Raw genomic sequence first — 22825 nt, 5'->3', positions numbered from 1 at the left:
GTCAACTTTATTGCCAGGCATCTAGCCTATGGTATAATTATGCACTACTGCATATATGGACTAGTAGGTTTCTTTGTTCTTGTTATATAGTGGATTAACTTTGTCCGTTGTTCAGTTATACAACTATGTAAATGCACTGAGGGTAATGTACTCTGAATTTTGAGGAAGTACATACTAGACAGTGCAGACATTAAATGGGGCAGCTGAGTACATTTTGAAACAGATTTCAAATATGTTTTCAGTATTCCCAACATTTCTGCCACATTGGACTGGTTTTTGTGACTTTAGATGTTGGTTTATTAACATACTGTAGACAATCAACACTGTATGTTACGTTATCAATTACAAAATGTTTTCTGTGCTTCTGTATGTTTTCTTTGAGATCTTTTATGATAATTCCTCAGTTGGGGGAGTCATGATACTCAGTACCAACTTGTCTTGCTTTAGTGTGGATTCATATACAATTAGTTGCTAAGCAATAAGGTTAATAACACAGAAACGTGACTGTGAGAAAGAAATTGTCATTCCAGTTTATATAGCTTTTATTGACGTGCACTGTTGTAACAAAAATTATATGTGGTAATGTATAAAAACGAACCGGATTGAAACAGGCATTGGAGTACCACTGGTAGCAACTGAATTTTTTTAATTTTATTTTTTATTACATCCTGCTGTTACATCCTCAGTTTATATGCATCACTAAAGGTTAAACGAATGTTAATGTGGTGAGCAAACTGCTCCAATTACAACTATCATGTTATGAGACTGCAGCATTTAGTTGTTGATGAAGTAGCTCCCTTCTTCGATGGTGGGTAATTTCAGAGCGATGGTCATGAAGTCCTTACATTTCTGTATTTGATTAGTAATCTGTGCTTTTTTGTTTTGAATTTATGCACATGTTAATTAGTGTGTGAGTGAAGGGTGCTGTTTATGGGATAGTACATATACTAAGAAACTTCTCATATGTTTTGTTAATGGCACATTGATTTGTATTTACAGGTAATAACATCATTCCCAGTTAATCGTCAGAGTTGAAGTACCGGGAGTACACTATGTTCTTTTTCAGAAGAACCTTTTCCCATGGATGACCATAGTTTGAGGTAGGTATGTTGTGTGTTATTAGTGTTAGTAGTTCCTGTAACGTGTGCAATGTATAGCATTTTATGATGCGAGGGATATTTGCACTCATCAGTGTTATATATGTATGTTTCTGGTTAGGCAGAATTGTTGCCTTTGATACTCCTTTTGCGAAGTTGGCATCGTTGAAGCAATGTAGATGTGAAAAGATAGTAATGTTCCATAGCTTTTAAAATTCCTATGAGTAGTCAAAAAGTGGTCTCATTTGTCAGTAAATGTGTTGTGCATATCCAAGAATAAATATCATTTTTGTTGTTGGTAGTTACTGCGAAGTCCCCTCTCCCCTTCTGTTGTTGCTGTTGATGTTGAGCCGCTACTGCTACAGCTCAGTCGGTGGAATGGAGAAGCATCACCCAGTGATCGTTGTCCTTGTCAGATAACGTGGAACAGCAGCTGCAAATCTCTAAAGAAAATTGTTCCTTGCATAATGAACGAAAGTCCGTTTGCAAGTCCGCATACCTCTCAGTGATGCAAACTGATGATTTTGATTGTCTGTTATGGTTTTAAGACGATTTTTTAGGCCCGGTTAGTTAGTTATTGCAGTATTGAGTGAATCATTCATCACCGGCATCATTTCACACCACTGAAGTGCGGAAAAATTCATTTCCTCTTCATTATCAGTAGTTGTTGTTACGGTGCTAGAGAGAATTGTTCACTACGGCACGATGCAAATCCAGAGATTATCTGTAATGCTATCTTTCTTTTCTGCATCATAATATTATTTCGGCAAAACACTCCTTTCAATGTCCAATGAGGCTGTGTCAGCACTGGACCATGTGAGCTGCAAAACATGGCCCAGTTCGAAGCCCATTTCTTCTTCTCCAAATCCCTGGCCAAGCTGCCATGGCATCAGATCATGCCAAGCAGTGATTGTGATCTGATTATTTGCTGTTGATTGTTGACCTTTGTTGTGAAGTGGTGTCGCCCCTGGTAGACTGTACTAAGGACTCAGCCTGATGGTCCGCATCACCTATGTCGTGGATCTGTAACACTTAGTTCACACTTCTCTCTCTTGTGTACTCATAGGACACTACCTGTTTACTGGATCCTAGCAAAATTTTGTTTTTGTGTTTATCTAATAATATTATTTATTACTCTGAATAATCTTTGACATTTCATACGAGTCTCATTAGTCTATTAACACACAGACTGTTCAACACTATCGTCTCTTTATTGCTACTGTCCTGTCATTCAAATGCTTCTCACTCCATTTTTCCCTCATCAGTTTCTTTGTCTCTCTTCTTTAAGATTTTTCACATGCTCTCCCTCAAAATAAGTGATCTTTCTTTTACATCAGTCTTCTACCCGAACTCATTCTGATTATTTTTTTCAGTGTGCTTGCGTGTGCATGAGTGTGATGCCTCTTTTATAACATAACATGTGGAGGCTTATTAACAAAATATTTTAATCAAACATTTTTAATTAATCTATAATAAATACATAATTATTTAACAAAACTCCAACAATTCTTGATGGCTCTTGCAACAATTTAATGAAACTCATAGTAATTAGTTGAGCCTTTGTGAAATCTATCGTCTTCTTGGATGACTCAATTTAACTGAACTATCAAAATAATTATTATTACTAAGCACTTCTTTACTAAATCTAGATAGAAAGTTGATACATCGTTAATCTTCTCTAGCTTCACAATGGATCCTGTCATATAAAATATGAATTCTGGCATAACTAAAATACTTTTTTAATTCTATATGAGGATAGACTCCTTTTATTATCTTCTGTTCTTTGTCCTCTAGAAGGTAACTTCCAGTGTGTGGTATTTTGACAACTCATTATGGTCCCTTATATAGACTACACAATTTTCAGTTTAGTTTCTTTTTCTCTGATGATTCCGGATGATTTTTTAACAATACAGAGTCACCAACTTTATAACTAATTACGACACCTATTTTCTTATGAAATTGGTTTTTTCGTATATTAGCCTTATGTTTTAACCATAAATAAACTTTACGTATAACCCCATTGTGATCTGTTTCCTTATTACGTATATATGGTAAATTACCAAGCCATTCGTCACCATATTGTTTATTGAATAGAATTTCTTTAGGCGCATAACCAGTATGTGTTAATTCACTGTACACTAATTCAAAACTTTCAATTAACTCCAGCTTCTGAGGTCCAGGGAGGTCAGGAACTCCACCCAATGAAATTTCTGGCCGAGTTCTTTTAGATTTTGTGGTCGAGTCCTTACAGGCTTAATAATTTTGTTGATATCTCGAGCATCTAAGACTAATTGTTTATCACCATTAGGCTTAGTTACTGCTAATAGTGGGCTAGAATACTGGGATGTTGAGGGCTTGATAATTCCCCAGTGCAACATCCTTTTTATATCCTTAGTTACCACTTCCCTTTTTGACCACAGACCTGAATACGTTGTTTTACAAAATGTGGTATGGGGATAAGTTTCAATATTATATTCGAAGTTTTTAATCACACCTGGTTTTTTTTATTGAATGCTGGTAAATATAATTTTAAAAGCTCTCGTAATTCTATTTGTTGTTGTGTAGATAAATATTCTTATTCCCGGACTTTCTCGTCAATGCTCGACATATCAGCCTCAGCATCAGTTGTCTTAACACGGTCATTATTCAGACAATGTAAAGCGATGCAAACTGCTGGTTTTAATTGTCTGTTATGATTTTAAGATGATTTGTTATGCCCGGTTAGTTAGTTATTGCAGTATTGCGTGAATCATTCATCACCGGCATCGTTTCACACCACTGAAGTGAGGAAAAATTCGTTTGTGGTTCAGTATCAGTAGTTGTTGTTACGTTGCTAGGCAGAATTGTGCACTACAGCACAATGCCAATGCAGAAATTATTTATAATGCTATCTTGCTTTTGGCCGTCATTATATTATTTCGACAAAACACTCCTTTCAATGCTCAATGTTCAAGTCAGTCTTTCAATCAAAATGTTTACAGTTAATTAATTTTGATCATCAACTATCACACAGTTCAATTAATGATGGAGCCAATAAGTGAGATTTCCATTACTGACGAACAATTTTTGTTGTTCCTTCTTAGCAGTTAGTTCATAATCATCACACCGCACACACACCGATGGATTAGATCAATTATGACTCTTTTCAGTTCAGTGATTGTGACAATTATGACAACTTTTGCATAAGCTTATTTGTATTATCTTCGTGTGGTCGTATTAATGTTTCCTACTTGAGGCTAATCAGGTATTGCAGTCTTTGATATTATGTCCACTCTTCATTGTAACTGTTCACTTTGATGAAGGTTGAGTCCAACAATAATATCTCCAATAATAAAGAGTTCATTAACTCATCATACACTATCAGAATATCACTTAAGTTCAAGTTCTCAAATCAGAATAACTGAGAACAATGTCCGCGCATCTCTATCATGCAATAGTACATTTTTTGAATAGAAACAATCTCGTAGCATTACATTTGTAGCTCTATAACAAATGGTGCTCTCTCACGACCTGATGGCAAGCAAGCTAGTGAGCTTCTAAAATTTCCATGATTGAGCATTGTAGACACATTGAACTTCCTTATCGCCACATTTACAACTCTCTTTCAAAATTGATGTTATCTCTGACCGACATATTACTTTGGACTTTCATCATATTGATTTATAGTTATTACTGATATGTTAGATAGCTAATTAAAAATAACCTTTCTTTCTTTATACCTTTATATCATGACATTCTCAATAATTATTGAAATTGGTATTCATAAAAATTTCAAGGTGTTATATTATAGTCAAAGTTGTTGTACCTGTCAGGATAACACTGTTCCCTACTTTAAATTATCATGACATTCTTATATGGGTTTTCGGGTATCTTGGGGTCTTACATTACCCATAAGAAACTCACAGTTCTAAATTGGAAGGAGGTTATAACTGTTGATATATTAGATTAACATTTTATTGTGAAAGCCTGAGGTGTGAGGTATTTTCAAGCCACTGCTAATAAATTTCTTGTTGGTATCATATATGTTACCAAAAGGTGTGTATTGTATTGTGAAAAGCTTTCATGTTCTTATAGCTATTGACTTTACACTTTGTGTCTTACTAAACTTTATTGTCAAACATCTAGCTTATTTTATAATTATGAACTACTGCATACTACTCATGAGGATGTCATTATCAAGAGAAAGAAAACACATTCTACGGATCAGAGCGTGGAATGTCAGATCCCTTAATCAGGCAGGTAGGTTAGAAAATTTAAAAAGGGAAATGGATAGGTTAAAGTTAGATATAGTGGGAGTTAGTGTAGTTTGGTGGCAGGAGGAACAAGACTTTTGGTCGGGTGAATACAGGGTTATAAATACAAAATCAAATAGGGTTAATGCAGGAGTAGGTTTAATAATGAATAAAAAAATAGGAGTGCGGGTAAGCTACTGCAAACAGCATAGTGAACACATTATTGTGGCCAAGATAGACACAAAGCCCACATCTACTACAGTAGTACAAGTTTATATGCCAACTAGCTCTGCAGATGATGAAGAAATTGATGAAATGTATGAGGAGATAAAAGAAATTATTCAGGTAGTGAAGGGAGACAAAAATTTAATAGTCATGGGTGACTGGAATTCGAGAGTAGGAAAAGGGAGAGAAGGAAACGTAGTAGGTGAATATGGATTGGGGCTAAGAAATGAAAGAGGAAGCCGCCTGGTAGAATTTTACACAGAGCATAACTTAATCATAGCTAACACTTGGTTCAAGAATCATGAACGAAGGTTGTATACATGGAAGAACACTGGAGATACTAAAAGATTTCAGATAGATTATGTAATCGTAAGACAGAGATTTAGGAACCAGATTTTAAATTTTAAGACATTTCCAGGGGCAGATGGGGACTCTGACCACAATCTATTGGTTATGATCTATAGATTAAAACTGAATAAACTGCAAAAAGGTAGGAATTTAAGGAGATGGAATGTGGATAAACTGAAAGAACCAGAGGTTGTACAGAGTTTCAGGGAGAGCGTAAGGGAACAATTGACAGGAATGGGGGAAAGAAATACAGTAGAAGAAGAACGGGTAACTTTGCGGAATGAAATAGTAAAGGCAGCAGAGGATCAAGTAGGTAAAAAGACGAGGGCGAGTAGAAATCCTCGGGTAACAGAAGAGGTACTGAATTTTATTGATGAAAGGAGAAAATACAAAAATGCAGTAAGTGAAGACCTCAAAAATGAGATCGACAGGAAGTGCTAAATGGCTAAGCAGGGATGGCCAGAGGACAAATGTAAGGATGTAGAGGCCTATGTCACGAGGGGTAAGATAGATACTGCCTACAGGAAAATTAAAGAGACCTTTAGAGAAAAGAGAACCACTTGCATGAATATCAAGAGCTCAGATGGAATCGCAGTTCTAAGCAAAGAATGGAAAGCAGAAAGGTCGAAGGAGTATATGGCGGGTCTATACAGGGGTGATGTTCTTGAGGACAATATTCTGGAAATGGAAGAGGAGGTAGATGAAGATGAAATGGGAGATATGATACTGCGTGAGGAGTTTGACAGAGCACTGACAGACCTAAGTCGAAACAAGGCCCCAGGAGTAGACAACATTCCATTAGAACTACTGACAGCCTTGGGAGAGCCAGGCCTAACAAAACTCTACCATCTGGTGAGCAAAATGTATGAGACAGGCAAAATTCCCTCAGACTTCAAGAAGAATATAGTAATTCCAATCCCAAAGAAAGCAGGTGTTGACAGATGTGAAAGTTACTGAACTATCAGTTTAATAACTCACAACTGCAAAATACTAATGCGAATTCTTTACAGACGAATGGAAAAACTAGTAGAAGCCGACCTCGGGGGAGATCAGTGTGGATTCCGTAGAAATGTTGGAACACGTGAGGCAATACTGACCCTACAACTTATGTTAGAAGAAAGATTAAGGAAAGGCAAACCTATGTTTCTAGAATTTGTAGACTTAGAGAAAGCTTTTGACATTGTTGACTAGAATACTCTCTTTCAAATTATGAAGGTGGCAGGGGTAAAATACAGGGAGCAAAAAGCTATTTACAATTTGTACAGAAACCAGATCGCAGTTATAAGGGTCGAGGGATATGAAAGGGAAGCAGTGGTTTGGAAGGGAGTGAGACAGGGTTGTAGCCTCTCCCCAATGCTATTCAATCTGTATATTGAGCAAGCAGTAAAGGAAACAAAAGAAAAGTTTGGAGTAGGTATTAAAATTAATGGAGAAGAAATAAAAACTTTGAGGTTTGCCGATGACATTGTAATTCTGTCGGAGACAGCAAAGGACTTGGAAGAGCAGTTGAATGGAATGGACAGTGTCTTGAAAGGAGGGTATAAGATGAACATCAACAAAAGCAAAACAAGGATAATGGAACGTAGTAGAATTAAGTCGGGTGATGCTGAGGGTTTTAGTTTAGGAAATGAGACACTTAAAGTAGTAAAGGAGTTTTGCTATTTGGGGAGCAAAATAACTGATGATTGTAGAAGTAGAGAGGATATAAAATGTAGACTGGCAATGGCAAGGAAAGCTTTTGTGAAGAAGAGAAATTTGTTAACATCAAGTATTGATCTAAGTGTCAGGAAGTCGTTTCTGAAAGTATTTCTATGGAGTGTAGCCATGTGTGGAAGTGAAACATGGATGATATATAGTTTAGACAAGAAGAAATGTGGTGCTACAGAAGAATGCTGAAGATTAGATGGGTAGATCACATAACTAATGAGGAGGTATTGAATAGAATTGGGGAGAAGATGAGTTTGTGGCACAACTTGACTAGAAGAAGGGATCGGTAGGTAGGATATGTTCTGAGGCATCAAGGGATCACCAATTTGGTACTGGAGGGCAGCGTGGAGGGTAAAAATCGTAGAGGGAGACCAAGAGATGAATACACTAAGCAGATTCAGAAGGATGTAGGCTGCAGTAGGTACTGGGAGATGAAGACGGTTGCACAGGATAGAGTAGCATGGAGAGCTGCATCAAACCAGTCTCAGGACAGTGAAACCACAACAGCAACAACAAGAACAACAGAATATATGGACTAGGAGGTTTCTTTGTTTTTGTTATATAGAGGATTAATTTTTTCAGTTGGTCAGTTATATAACCCTGTGAATGCACTGAGGTAATGTACTACGAATTTTAAGGAAGTACATGAAACACAGTACAGAAATTAAATGGGGCAACTGAGTACATTTTGAAGCAGATTACAAATATGTTTTCGGTATTCCCAACAGTTCTGCCATATTGCACTGGTTGTTGTGACTTTAGTTGTTAGTCTATGAACGTACTGTAGACAATCAGTATCGTATGTTCTGTTATCAATTATAAAATGTTTCCTGTGTTTCTTTATGTTGTCGTTGAGTTCTCATATGATGATTGCTCAGTTGGACGATTCGTAATACTCAGTACCAATTTGTCTTGTTTTAGTGTACAGTCATACACAATTAGTTGCTAAGCAATAAGGTTAAAAACACAGAAATATGACTGTGTGAAAGACATTGACATTCCAGTTTCTATTTGTTTATTGATGTCCACTGTTGTAAAAAAAATTATATGTGGTAATATATAAAAACAAATTAGATTGAAACAGGCATTGGAGGACCACTGGTAGCAACTGTCTGTTGTATCATCCTCAGTTTATAAATATCACTAAATGTTAAACAAAGGTGTAAGTGGTGAGCAAACTGCTCCCATTGCAGCTATCTTGTTATGAGACTAGAGCCTGTAGTTCTCAATAAAGTAGCTCTCTTCTTGCAACTCAGTGGCTGATGGCAACCCATTGGCCAACAGTGCTGAACAGATGTGGGCAATCACCGATCCAGCTAGTGGTCAAGGCTCACAATTCTAACCATTGGTGACCTGGCAAGAATTGGTGTTGCCAATGTAGGAAGGCCATTGACACACTGTGGTATGGTGTTGAATTCTTACCGTATCTAGCCAGAAGTGAATTCCTTGGGTTTGCAAGTTAGAGGACTGTTGTGCAATCCAGTTTGGCTCTGCAATCAAGAATCAGTAATTTCTATTTTATTATGTTAGTGTTGGAGAATAGAACACCACTTAAAGAAAATACAGTTGATGGTAATTTAATGGCAGCAAGTATTTTTGTTTGCTTTGTATATTGATAAATGTTATTGCTGTAACTACTGGAACTGAATAATTGGCATTCCCACAAGTACAAAGTCAGTTCTGAATGACATGTACACTGTCTGCTTGTACTGTGGAAATGCAAAGCATTAGTTACATGTGAAACCAGTGCATCTGATCTTGTGCTCATCTCATATACTTTAACAGCAATATTATATGTGCAATACCAAAGGCCAATTGTTGACAGCAGACTTTAAGCATTTTACCCCATGAAAATTAAATACAGATCTTGAAAAAACACAAACAATGCACCACATTTTCAATTAATCAAAAACTTTGAGATTGATAAATCACTTCTGATGAATTCAAAATGTATCGCCTGCTTCAATCGGAATTATTGTTTTAGAGTTGTGGAAAATGAGCAGTGCTTAAATAAAGTGACTTTGTTATCCCTTTGTAAGTCCTGAGATCATAACATCCTTCTCTTATACTAATGTTGAATAATGCATGGTAGATACAAATGACTTACTGTGCATTAGTTAAGTTGAATTCATGGTTGTTATTTGAGATTCTCCTTGTTATATCAATCTTAATCAACAACCTTGTAATACACTTAACTTAATAATAGTCAGTCCCATGTTCCTGCCATGCTTTATTCAACATTAGTGTAAGAGAAGGATATTATGATCTCAGGAGTTACAAAGTTATAAGAAAGTCACTTCCTTTTAGTGCTGCTCATTTTCCACAACTTGGAAACAATAATTTCGATTGAAGCAGATGGCCAAGTGGCTATAGGCCCTTCAGTCTGGAACCATGCGACTGCCTCAGTCGCAGGTTCGAATCCTACCTTGGGCATGGATGTGTGTGATGTCCTTAGGTTAGTTAGGTTTAGGTAGTTCTACATTCTGGGGGACTGATGACCTCAGATGTTAAGTCACATAGTGCTCAGAGGCATTTGAACAATTTTTTTGATTGAAGCAGACAATACAATATAAAATGATCATAAGTGATTTGTGAATCTCACAGTTTTCTATTCCATGAAAAAATTGTGCAATCTTAGGACTTACAAGATCTGTTTGTAAAATTCATTGGCTAACATACTTCAATACTACAATACACACCTTTTGGTAACATTTATGATACTAACAAGAAATCTATTTCCAGTAGCTCAAATGTACCTCACACCACACACTTTCACAATAAAATGTTGTTCTAACATATCAACAATTTAGAACTGTGAGTTCCTTATGGCAACCAACAACATCAGAACTGAAGCTGTGAGTACAAAGTAACAGAGACTTTGCAACAGTTTCAAGGTATTTGTATTAATTGAAAGTGTATCATGTGATAGTCAGAAAGGGTAACTGCAGGCAATATTTAACAGATACGTACCGAAAAAATAAGAAGGCCCATACTCTGTGTAGACACTATAAAAATGTATTTCAAATTTCTACTGAAGTTAATGTGAATTACAGTGCCCTATGGAAGTAACATCCACACATCGACTCATAAACTAACCTTGTCCTCAGTAACTTTAGGCACTGAACAAATATAATGGTTTAAAACTAGTTCATTACCAGCAATATGCAACTCAGGATGCATCTATACTGTAACATGTCACACTTAATGTTGCACAACTTTGTGAATGCACTAAAGGTAATGTACTCCGAATCTTAAGGATGTGCATGAAACACAGCGCAGGCATTAAATGGGACAACTGAGTACATTTTGAAGCATATTTCAAATATGTTATCAGTATTCCCAACAGTTCTACCATATTGCACTGGATTCTGTGACTTTAGTTGTTGGTTTATGAACATGCTGTAAACAGTCTATGTTGTATGTTATGTTATCAATTATAAAACATTTCCTGTGCTTCTTTATGTTTTCATTGAGATCTTAAATGATGATTGCTTAGTTGCAGAAGTCATGATTTTCACTACTAATTTTTCTTCTTTTATTATTGAGCCATATACAATTAGTTGCTAAGCAATAAGGTAAAAACATAGAATTCTGACTGTGAGAAAGAAATTGTCATTGAAAATTCTATAGTTTTTGATGATGTGAACTGTTGTAATAAATAGTATGCAATGATGTATAAAAACCAAACTCCATTGAAACAGTCCTTGGATGATCACAGGTAGCAACTGACTGCTGTTTCATCCTCAGGTTATAAGCATCACTAAAGGTGAAATTGTACGAGTAAGTGGTGAGCAAACTGCTGCCCGACCAGCTATCAAGCTATGAGACCAGAGCATGTAGTTCTCAAATGTTGGGTCCACCCCATTTGCCAACAGTGTTGGACAGATGTGTTCAATCACCCATCCAGGTAGTGGCCAAGGCCCACGATGCTAACCATTGGTGACCTGGCAAGAACTGGGGTTCCCAATGTAGGAAGGCCATTGGAACACTGTGGTATTTAGTTGAATTCTTAACATATCTAGCCAGGAGTGAATTCCTCGGGTTTGCAAGTTAGTGGACTGTTCTGTAATCATGTTTGCTCTCGAATCAAGAATGAGTACCTTTTATTTCATTATGCTAGTACTGGAGAATAGAACACCATGTAAAGAAAATACTGTTGATGGTGATTTTAATGGTGTCAATTAATTTTGTTTGTTTTTATATTGATAAAAGAAATGTTTGTACCGTAACTACTGCAACTGAATAATTGGCATTCCCACAAGTACAAAGTCGCTACTGAAAGACATGAACACTGTCTGCTTGTACCGTGGAAAAGCAAAGCATGTGTTACATGTGAAACTAGTGCATCAGATCTTGAGCTCATGTCATGTACTTCAACATCAAAATTGGATGTGTAATGCCAAAGGCCAATTGTTGGCAGCAGATTTGAAGCATGTTATGCAACAAATTTTAAAAACAGATCTTGAAAACCCTAACAACGCCCATCTCTTTCATGGAATAGAAATCTGTGAGATTCACAAAGGACTTATGATCGTTTTATATTGTCTTGTCTGCTTCAGTTGAGCTTATTGTTTGAGAGTTGTGGAAAATGAGCAGCACTAAAATAAAGTGTTTTTGTTATCCCTTTGTAAGTCCTGAGATCATAACATCCTTCTCTTACAATAGTGTTGAATAAGGCATGGTAGGTATATGAGACTTATTGTTACTTAAGTTAAGTTTGATACGCAATTGTTGTTTGAGATTGATGTCGCACAAAGAAATGATATGAAAATGAAATAAGTTTACTATTTAAATGTATATTTTGGGGTAGTTTCTCATTTTGATGGAGGGTTAATTTCAGAACCAGTCTCAAGTAGTCTGTACTGTGTACATTTCTGTATTTGATTAGTAATCTTTGCTTTTCTGTTGTGAAAGTTACACACATGTTAACTAGTGTGTGTGAAGGGTGCTGTTTAGGGGATAGTTCATGTACTAAGAAAATTCCGATATGTTTGGCGAATGCCAAATTGATTTGTATTTACAGGTGATGACATCATTCCCAGTTGATTGTCAGAGTTGGAGTACTAGGTGTAAACCATTTCCTTTGTCAGGAGTACCTATTCCCACGGACGACATTTGTTTGAGGTAGGTATGTTGTGTGACATTAGAATTAGTAGTTCCTGTAACTTGTACAATGCATTGCATCTAATGTCATGACAGGTATTTGCACTCACCAGTGATATATCTGTATATTTTTGGTTAGGCAAAGTTGTTGCCTTTGATACTGCTCTTGAGAAGTTTGGAGTGTATATGTGAAAAGATAGGAAATACCCATAGCTTTTGAAATTATTAGATGTAGTCAAAAGTGGTCTCATTTATCAGTATATAAGACCAGGTGTCTAAATTGCAACCCTCCCCCCCCCCCCCCCCCCCCCAATTTTTTTATGCAAAACATTTGTGGAATTTTGTTTGGCTAGTCTCAAAGCTGTTAATATGTGCTTGTATGTAAACTGTCATGTTGACAGTTACATTCAGCATGACGGTATAGATGTAAACATAACTCCAAGCACTGAGAATAACCACACTGTGAAAAAAATCTATGTGAATCTGGGAAATAGAAACAAAAATTGCCACTGGTTGGTGACATCCTCTACAGATTTGTACAAAACAGTTGCTGGGCACTAGCTCTATAGTGGAATCAAACCTGATTGAATAAATCAAGCTACTTTTTATAAGCCTTGTGAATTTACTCAATTGTCCAAATGTGTGTAAAATCTTATGGGGCTTCACTGCTAAAGTCATCACTCCCTAAGCTTACACACTACTTACCCTAGATTATCCTGAGGACAAATACACACACCCATGCCTGAGGGAAGACTCGAACCTCCACCGGGGCCAGTCACACAGTCCATGACTGCAGCGCCTTAGACCGCTCTGCTAATCTTGTGTGGCTTGAACTTACAGTTAACGTAAATAAACATTTTTCAATGGTTATGAACATATAATGTATTCAACTGAAAACAAAATAAATTTCAATTTAATGATAATTTGGTTTGAACAATAATATTTATGATAACTATTTAATGTTGAACAAAATAATAAACAACACAGTAAATAACCAAGACACTGATCATAACACAAAAATTTAAAAAAATACTAGACAAATCGAACCTTCCTAGCATTTGCTTGTGCAAACTCTTTCACATGATCTGTGTAATTTAAGTCCTCCACAAGCTCATTCTCAATTGATATTGTTGCAAGATCATTCAAATGAATTTTGCTCATCATTGATCGGAGGTATGTCCTTATCAACTTCAGTTTTGAGAAACTCCTCTTTCCACTCGCAACTGTCACTGAGAGTGTTAGGGGAATTCTCAGAGCAATGTTAACATTTGGGCAAAAATTATGTCTTCGCAAAAATTATGTCTTCCCATAAACTTCAGAATCTCTTTTGGACCTATTCCAGGTTTCAACAATGTTGAAAGCACTTTTAGTTCATCTCTCAACTCCAATGCATCAATGTTGCTTGACTCATGATCTTGCAAAATCTCTGCGAGGTTTCTACACTTTGTGTCCAGGCTGTCAGGAGGTGTATTCTTCAGCTCATCAATGTTGTAGAGAAAATCAAAATAATCAAAATGAGCTTTCAGTTGACTGAATCTCTCATCCAAAGATGTGATTACTGTATCTAAAAGATAATAGTAGAATTCAATCTTATTTCATTTTGTTGGGTCATCTATTGTGTCATCCCTTCCTTCATAGGTAAAGTGTATTGGCTTCTTACTTCATCACCGAGAAACACTTATCCATGGTAATGTCAGATCTTCTAGCTGTAATTCTTTAGCCAAATCCTTGGAATCCATCAAGAAACACACAAACTTTTCTTCTGTTCTGCAGGTCTCATTTTATGCTTTCGTATTTCAAGCATTTCCACGGTCTCAGAAACATTTATGTCAGTGGTCTGGATGGTCTTACTGACTGCACTGATGTGAAGCACAATGTCATATCAGATTACCAGAGAAGTGAGAAAGGTGTAATTTTTTATTTGATTCACAAGTGATGTTGTTTTGTGAGCGGTCATGCCATTGAATTTTTCTGATATCTAAACCAGTGCATCAAAAACGTCTCCAATTTGAAACCTCAGCGATGGTACTTTCCCACCTAGTAACGTCCAGTGGCTTCAGCGACAGGTTAGGCAGATACTTCTTCAAGACATCCCAATGTCGAACGGAGGATGAGAAGAAGACATACAAGCTTTTCGCTCTCGAAAACATGGAAACAGCATATTTAGAAGACTAGCGGCATCATTTACATCAGGATTCAATGAGTGACTCCTACGTGGTACATAAAATGATTTCTTGTTCATATCTGAAATTCATTTCTGGAGATCAAACTTCTTTCTTGCCCTCTCATATTACACAATAGGATTTTTTTATCTTCCAAGAACTTGAGTACGACCTGCATCAAAGTGGAGCATAAAGAATCAGGCACTGGAAGAAATCCCAGGAAATGCTCCCAAATTTGGACATCATATACCCCATGGAGTCTTGTCTCCTGGACAAAACGTACCACAACTGTCATCTGCTCAACTTTTGAAATATCTTGTGTGCAGTCCAGAATTATACTGTAATACTTTGCAGATTTCATCATTAATAGAACGTTGTTGGTTATAGATGATCCAATAAGATGATAATGATGATCCTTGTTCTCACCTTGCTTTGTTCTGTGCAGGTGCTCCATCATCACAGTGTCGAACTTTCCGAATAATTCAACAAGTTTCAAGAAGTTTCTGTTGTCAGGCTGAAAGAGTGTATCTGCACTTCCTCTCAAAGGCAGACAGTGCTGACGCAGGAAATGAATTACTGCTATTAAGTGCTCAAGAATATTTTTCCTATGTTGGCTTCCAGTATTCAGAAGCTTCGACAGTCCCTCGGAAAATACGATCCACTTTTTATGTGAATTCAAATGCTCGGTAGACTTCCTTTGACTTTCAGGATATGATGTAAGGTGCCACCAGTAGCATATACCGTTCTTTGCAATTTTTACTGTAGATGACGAAATAAGCTTGCAACAAAAAAGCTTGCTCTTTCAGTACACCAACCAATGTCTATCCGCTTCTTCTAAATTCTTCAAAGAATAGCTGTAGTGCACAGGGCTGAAACTCCGGTTGTCCACGTTTTTAGGACATTCTTCAGTTTCCCTAATGCGCTTGGGGGACCTCGCATGACCAAAGTCGTTCGAATGCAGTCGGTAATAATTTCCAGCCATCTTCTGGGATATGAGTCAATTGTGTCTTTCAGTTTAGGCTCGCCTTAAATCCCTTTTCCGGTGGTGAGTACCTTGGCTGATGTTCATCTGGTATTTTCTGAATCGGGTTGCCTAATTTCGGTTCTGCTTAATGTTTCAATCGTGAAGCTTTCATCACAAAGCAGGTCTTGAGTCCAGACAAGGTCTGTTGAACATGTTGTGGATGGCCCACCGTCAGCATTGCTACTGCATGCAGAGGTCGCAGTACTGTGTTCATCAACTTTCTGGTCATGTCTCGAAGATAAAGATGTAGCTGCAGTACCGCCACTAGGATCTGTAATTTCAGGATCTGTTTTTCCACCCTCACTGCTGCTGGGTCGTTCTCTCTTTGGCTTGAAATATGGTTGTAGTGCATCCTTTTGCTTCTTATCGTCATTTTCCTTCATCACCTGTCTTTTCCTATATTCACTGCCAGGCAGTCTTTTTCTACTGTCGGACATGTTTTGATCCAGCCTGCAAAGAATGATTACATGAAACTGACTGTTGCTGTCAGTGTACTAACTTTGTTTGCAACACACTTCGCAGACAATTTCCTGATATTTTACTGCACATAAATGGAAAATTATATTACTGTTCAGGAGATGAAGTCATAGGAATTGAGCCGTGTGAAATTTAATTTCATGACAAATTTCACTACAGATGCAGGTGAAACAGTCAAAGAGTGGGATGCAAGACAATGGAGTGAGGAAGAATAAGTAGATGGAGTAGCATAATAGTGCCATAAATACACAGCCAACCAGCGACGGGTTCTATTGCAAGTCAAAGTATATTAATTCACAGGACTGCGGTTGTTCTGTTCAAAGAACTGACACTCAACATCTGTCATAATTTCCATGTACCACTTCTTTCGTGTCTGATTATGAAATAAGGGGTAACAAATTAGTCATTGCCGTATCACTTCACTTTTCTTTGATTTATATTTAATCTAGCTATTGGGATGATGCATGCTTATTTGCCAACTTGCCAATTTTTGAAGTAACAGATCATAAGAAAAATAAATTTTCCTATTCTGCAATCTTGAAGGAGAAAAATTCTAACTTATGAGTAACATGCATGTGCAATTCTAATTGTATATTATATAAAAAGTACTTACGTATTACATCCCAAGTTGCAAGAAATTCGAATGTACCAATTCTTCTGTTCTTACGAAATGCAATGAAGGAGCTTCTGACCGATCGACTCCTTCGGCCATCTACTGAAACGAATTCTGTAGTTTTTGTTGTAGAAAATGCAACAATACCCATTGCCTGGAAAGGTGAAGTGGTGACTCGGCAGTGCCAGGAACTAGGACACGTGACGAGGTACAGCGAGGCTATGGTTAAACTAGCGCCCAAGAAGAAGAAGCAAGAAGCTCACAGTAGGTATAGACAGATGATATGGATAAATGTGTTATCAGGCAGCAATTTCTATGGCATTATGGACAATAGAAAGAAGTATGAAATTTGAGAAAACTGCACAACTTTTTTCAAACAGAAACGAGCTTCAAAGCCAGCAAGGAAATGGTTAGAAGCAATGTTCTGTCTATGGATTTTTGTTTTAGAAGGTGTCAAAATTAAGGTTGTTTTTTTTTTTGTGCGAACGAGAAGGCATTGTTGCTAAAAGACCAGACTTTCTCAGGTTTTCATTAGAATCAAAGTGACCATTAGTTTACTAAGATGAAACATGGATTCACATGCATTGTACAGTAAATAAATGTTGGCAAAGTAATAGTGCGTGAGTAGTATTGTCAAACAAAAGTGCCGGTCAGAGTTTAATTGTTGTTCATGCAGGCAGAGACAGGTTTTTCATGGCTCAAAAACCAAAACGTCTATCACTCAGAAATGGATAGAAAAAATTTCTAAAAATACGTCAAAACCCAACTTATCCCAGGCTTATTAGCAATGTCTTTACCCCTTTTAATTACTCAGAGAGTATTTACCCATTCGGAATACTTCTAGCCATTGTAAGTGTTGGACATGTTTCTCCATAATGCAGGAAGAATAAGACACTCAGAAACTGCCATTGTAGGGCTTAACAAAATTGCTTCAGACATGTAACCACAGTATCGAACATTGTATTCGAATTTCCAAATTAGATTTCGTCTTCTGCAAAATTAGTTGTGAGTAAAAGCACAGCGCATAACAGGCTGGCAGCACTCCACTCATAAGAATACTGGCTTGTACACCAGACTGCTTTCCCCTCTCTGTTCCTCCAGCGAAAACATGACGGTGCTGCCACAGTGGCAAGGAAGAAATTAGCCCTCCTCCCTCCCCTTGTTCAACAGGGGCAGCCGGCATGTAGTCAAGGTACCATACTATAGTTCGCACTGAGGTTTGGTTTCGAATCCCATGTTGGGCATGAATGGTGAGTTTGTCCTTTAAGAAAAAGGGGGGTGGGGCATATTTGTTGCCATTCTGAAAGTGCCGCCCTGTGGGTCGCACTTTTCGCACATGCCTTGTGCCGGCCCTGGCTGTGCAATCCAAGAATAAATCTTTTTGCTATGTAATTTTATAGAGAACAGTGAGTGTCTATACAAGAACATAGAAAACAAGACATGGCATATCGTATGTTGAAGATGTATCGTGGGTTGCACATTGATGCTAATGTACTATATTTGTACTGTTGAGCCTAGTGTTACTGAGTGCAGAAATAGTTTAGATGTTCATATGAGTAAATTACATCAACTGGGAATGTAATTCACTTTCATTTCAGTTGATAGTGCAAATACAAGTTGCAACCAGAAAGCAAGTTTTGACAACTGATAAAGAAAGAACAAATGTATTTAGAAATATTTATTGGAATATTTACATTTTTTGACTGGCTACTTCCCAACACAATCACCGACATTGTTGAGGCATTTCTGAAATAGTCCACTTTCAGTTGCATGCACATCTCATAGGAGTCAGCCACCAACATCCTGGACACAAAATCCTTCAGTTGGTCCCTCAGCTTCAGTGTGCAAATGTGTTGCTGCCAAAAAAGAAATCATGAGATGGAATAGGTGGCAGTGACTTTGGCCAAGTTCGCAGCTGTAGGGCTGGTGGTTTAAGTTCTCCCTTCTAAACTAATTTAGTAAGTTTCATTTCGCATTGACTGTATGGGGTCTTGCAGTATCCTGTGAGTAAGATAAGAATTTTCGTAGCTTTTAATTGTGGCTTTACCCGGTTAACTAGTGGACTCATTAATTGCTTCATTTCAATCATTACAACATGAAGTGCGACATGTTACAATTTAGATGCATCCTGAGTTGCATATTGCTGGTAATGAACTAGTTTTAAACCATTACCATAAGGGATGAAATTCACATTCACTTCAGCTGAAAATTGAAATTCTTTTATACAGTGTCTACACAGAGTCTGGGTTTTCTTATTCTTTGGGTATGTATCTGTGAAGTATTGCCTGTAGTCAACCTTTCTGATGATCACACGATACACTTTCAATTAATACAAATACCATCAAACTATTTGCAGGGTCTCTCTTACTTTATATGCACCGCTTCAGTTTTGTTGTTGGTTGTTGCCCATAAGAAACTCACAGATCTAAATAACTGTTGATATTTTAGAATAACATTTTATTGTGAAAGTCCGCGGTGTGAGATACTTTGAAGATGCTAGAAATAGATTACTTGTTGGCATCATATATGTTACCAAAAGGTGTGTTGCATTGTGAAAAGCTTTCATGTTGTTATAGCTCTTGACTTAACACTTTGGGTCTTACTCAACTTATTGCAAGATATCTAGCATATGTTGCATTACTGCATATATGGACTAGGAGGTTTCTTTGTTCTTGCTATATAGTGGATTGATTTTGTCAGTTGGTCAGTTATACAACTCTGTGAATGCACCGAGTGTAATGTAATCCCAATTTTACCGAAGTACATACTACACGGTGCAGACATTAAATGGGGCAGCTGAGTACATTTTGAAGCAAATGTCAAAAATCTTTTCAATATTTCCAATGGATCTGGCACATTGCACTGGTTTTTGTGACTTTAGTTGTTGGTTTATGAACATACTGTAAACAATCTACATTGTTTGTTGTGTTATCAGTTATGTAATGTTTCCTGTGCTTCTTATGCTTTTGTTGAGATCTTATATGATGATTTCTCAGTTGGGGGAGTCATGATACACAGTTCTTATTTGTCTTGTTTTAGTATATAATCATATACAATTAGTTGCTATGGATAAGTTTAAAAACACAGAAATGTGACTGTGAGAAAAAAATTGTCATTCCAATTCCTATAGCTTTTATTGCTGTGCACTAATGTAACATAAGTGGTATGCTGTGTTCCAAAAAAAAAAAAAAAACTCCACTGAAACAGGCCTTGGAAGGCCACTGGTACCAACTGACTTCTGCAGCATCCTAAGTTTATAAGCATCATGACAGATGAAATGTAGGTGTAAGTGGTGAGCAAACTGCTTCGAAAATAGCTATCAAGTTATGAGACCAGAGCCTTTAGTTCCCAATGAAGTAGCCCCCTTCTTGCATTATTGTTTTTTTTTATTGATAAAAGAAATATTACTGCCTTAAAGACTGCATCTGAGTAATTGGCATTCCTACAAGTACAATGTTAGTTTTGAATCTCATGTACACTATCTTCTTGCACTGCGAAAATTCATGGCACAAGTTACATTTGATACTAGTGCATCAGATCTTGTGCATGTCTCAAGTACTTCATCTGCAAAATTATATGTGTAATGCCAAAGGCCAAATGTTGGCAGCAGACTTGGAGCATTTTACCCTATGAATTGTAAATAGAGAGCTTAAAAACCCTAACAACGCACAACTTTGCATGGAATAGAAAACTGTGAGATTGACAAATCACTTATGATCATTTTAAACTGTGTTGCCAGCTTCAGTGTTAATTATTGTTTGAGAGTTATGGAAAATTGGCAGCACTAAAAAAATGTGACTTTGTTATGCCTTTGTAAGTCTTGAGATCATAACATCCTTCTCTTACAGTAAAGTTGAATAAGGCATGGTAGGTATATGAAACTAACCATTCTTAAGTTTGATACACAGTTGTTATTTGAGACTGATGTAGGAAAAAGAAGTGATATGAGAATTAAATAAGTTAACTATTTAAGTCTAGTAGTGAGGATTCTAATCTTTTGTGGTAGATTGTCATTTTGATGGATGGTAATTTTAGAGCCACTCTTATGTAGTGTGCTCTGTGTATGTAGAAACATACAACATATTTGTATATTTATTTTTTGTTTTTCTGCCAATAAAGTATTGCATTATGTTAATAAGTGCACCATGGAGGGTGCTGGTTATGGGACAGTACATATACTAAGAACATTCTGTTATGTTCCACTATGGCACATTGATCTGTATTTACAGGTAATGACATCATTCCAAGCAGATCATCAGATTTTTAGTACTAGGAGCTCACCATGGTCTTTGTTACAAGTACCTTTTTCCACAGATGTCAGTTGTTTGAGGTAGGAATGTTGTGTGATAGCAGCATTAGTAGTTGTGCAACGTGTGCAATGCATTGCATTTTATGCCATGAAGGGTATTTGCATTTACCAGATTTATATCTATATTTTTATCCTCAGTATATTGTCGTCTTTGACACTGCCCTTCAGAAGTTGGCATTATTGCAGCAATGTAGATTTGAAAAGATAGGAATTTTCGATAGCTTTTAAAATTCTTATGTGTAAATAAGAAGTCATCTCATTTGTCAGGAAGATGTGTTGTTCATATCCAGGAGTAAATAGTTTCAGTTTGTAATCTTATAGAGAACAGTGAGTAGCTAAGTAAAAACACTTGCAATAAGATGTGTCACATGGTGTGTTTTAAATGTTGCAATTGTTGCACAGTGTTTCTAATGGACTAGTTTAATACTGTCTTTTGATTTTCTGAGCCTACTGTTGCTGAGTGCAGGAATATTTTAGGTGTTCCTATGTGTAGATTACATCCACAGCGAATATAAGTCACTTTCATTTTAGCTGATAGTGTAAATATAAGTTGCAACCAGAAAGCAACTTTTGATGACCGATAAAGAAAGGAAAAATATATTTAGATATATTTATCAGAATATTTACATTGATACACTGGCTACTTCACAACATAGTCAGAAACATTGATGAGGCATTATTGAAACAGTGCACCTTCAGTTGCATGCACGTCTCATAGGAGTCAGCCGCCAACATCCAGCACGACAAAGTCCCTTCAGTTGTCATCTCAGCTTCATTGTCGAAATGTATTGCTGCCAACAAAGGAATATAGAGGATGGAACAGATGACAGTCACTTGGGCCAAGTTCACAACTGTAGGGCTGGTAGTTGTAGTTCTCCTATTGAAACTGATTCAGTAAATTTCATGTGGCATTGGTTGTACGGTGTCTTACAGTATCAAGTGAGTAAGATAAGAATTTTCATAGATATTAAATGTGGCTTTGCACACATAACTAGTGGACTCCTTAGCTGCTTCATTTCAATCACTGCAACATGAAATTTGATATATTGTAATCTAGATTTGTACTTGGTTTCATATTGCTAGTAGTGAATGAGTTTTAATCTATTATTTGTGGTAAGTGCCTAAAAATGTTTACTTTATCAGTCCAAGTGTATCAATTACTTCAGTAGGGTATGAAATTAAATTTCACTTCAACTGAAAGTTGAAACACTTCTTTATAGTGTGCACAGTTTGTGGGCTTTCTTATTGTTTGGGTAATATCTGTTTACAGGAACGACGTCTTCATAATTCATCGTAACTGTTGTGGTACTAAGTGCATAAGATATGCATTGTGAAGAGTTATTTTCTGCATAGAAGAAATAGTTTGAGGTAGGTATACTGTGTGAATCTGGTGGTTTTAACAGGTAGTATAACATGTGAAATAACTTGAATTTTATATCATGAATATTATGTGTACAGATCAATGACACCCAAACAGAATTCCCAGTGGTCCATATTAAAGCCTTGTACAGTGGTCATGAAAAGCAGT

Source organism: Schistocerca americana, chromosome X (genome assembly GCF_021461395.2).
Source record: "Schistocerca americana isolate TAMUIC-IGC-003095 chromosome X, iqSchAmer2.1, whole genome shotgun sequence".
NCBI lineage: Eukaryota > Metazoa > Arthropoda > Insecta > Orthoptera > Acrididae > Schistocerca > Schistocerca americana.
This window is presented reverse-complemented; position numbering follows the sequence as displayed.